The sequence below is a fragment of the Pyrus communis genome, chromosome 8 (assembly GCF_041283825.1).
Source record: "Pyrus communis isolate YQ-2024b chromosome 8, ASM4128382v1, whole genome shotgun sequence".
Classification (NCBI taxonomy): Eukaryota; Viridiplantae; Streptophyta; class Magnoliopsida; order Rosales; family Rosaceae; genus Pyrus; species Pyrus communis.
The window spans coordinates 4,748,672-4,749,993 of NC_142572.1; the positions used below are offsets into that span (position 1 = coordinate 4,748,672).

Consider the following 1,322-nt stretch of genomic DNA (forward strand, 5'->3'; position numbering starts at 1 on the left):
GTATGCATTTGAAAATGGAACCTACTCCAGTGAATGGCAGGTTTCTTCATGAGTCAATCATATGCATCTTTGCTCAACAATCTAAGCTCCTCCATGGCTCTTCTAAAGTGAGGAATTGTAGTGGTCTTGGCAACAACCCATAAAGCTTCCTTCAATGCCTTACCCTTAAACTGTTCTCTATAGTTTGTGTACAAATGCTGCACACAAAACTTGTGGTGACAATCGGGAAAAACCGCCAAGAACACAGGAATTAAACCCTTCTGCTTATCATTAATGAATGTTTAACGATGCTGATTTATAATCCCAATATCCTCGGCCAGAATCTCCAAGAACCAAGTCCAGGAATCTTTGTTCTCTATCTCGACAACTGAATAAGCTATCACCCAAGTTTCATCATTGGGATCTACCCCTATGCTGAGGCTTCAAATGACAACCATCTAAACCAATCAAGGGTCTATACCCATGCTTAAAACTTTCCTTGCATGCACCCAAACACAAATACATCATTTGAAACCTTCCTTCATCCAACTTTATCTTCACAGTGCTCCCTGGGTTTGTCATTTTAATTTCCTCGGCAAAATCCCACAATCTTATGTATTGCTCAGCATGCTTACCCTCTATAATCTTCATATTCATCTTAGAGCAACAGTGTTTCCATTCAGCTTCAATGGTGTCCATTAGAGACTCAACATGTCATGTTGGATTAAGTTGGATCATTTCCAAGTACTGCTCAGTAAGCCAAGACCGTCTCATATTCCTATTCATCCATAATCTACCACATGTGTGGTGATCCAAAATCTTCTTTATCTGCATGCTGTTTGAATTGCACATCTTCCCACACTTGACAAGCCACAAATAACCTTCTTTGCATGTTGCATCAACCTTGAACTTCTCATTTCGTGGAAAATGGACATCCTCATACCCATTTATTATAGAATGCATAACTACTGGCTTTTTGAAATGTGTGGCATCCCTAAATAGCAACCCTAAGGACAAGTGTGGGTTCTTCATGTCAGTCTTCTCATTAAACTCAAGATAATGCTCACTGTTGCTTCGACCACCGTCTTCATCTTCATGCACTCTGTGAAGGCCATCTGAATTATAATCCAGCTCACCAACAAGATCTACATCAATCTCTTCTTCAAATTCTTCCCTTTGTTGCCGAGATCCCTCCCCAATTTATGGGTTATTTTGTTCCCTAATGCTAACCAACACTGCATCTTCCTGTGCATCCACATGATCATCTACAAACTTCATAAAATGTAAGTGATCTTCATGAGCAGGAAATTCTTCTTCTATGAAGTCACTGTCATTCTCATCTT

The 1,322-nt window shown here is 39.9% G+C and overlaps 1 pseudogene; it reads right to left on the reverse strand.

The window, feature by feature from the left end:
* Positions 1-393: 393 nt before the first annotated feature.
* Positions 394-1,011, reverse strand: LOC148694633 (uncharacterized; annotated as a pseudogene).
* Positions 1,012-1,322: the final 311 nt, after the last annotated feature.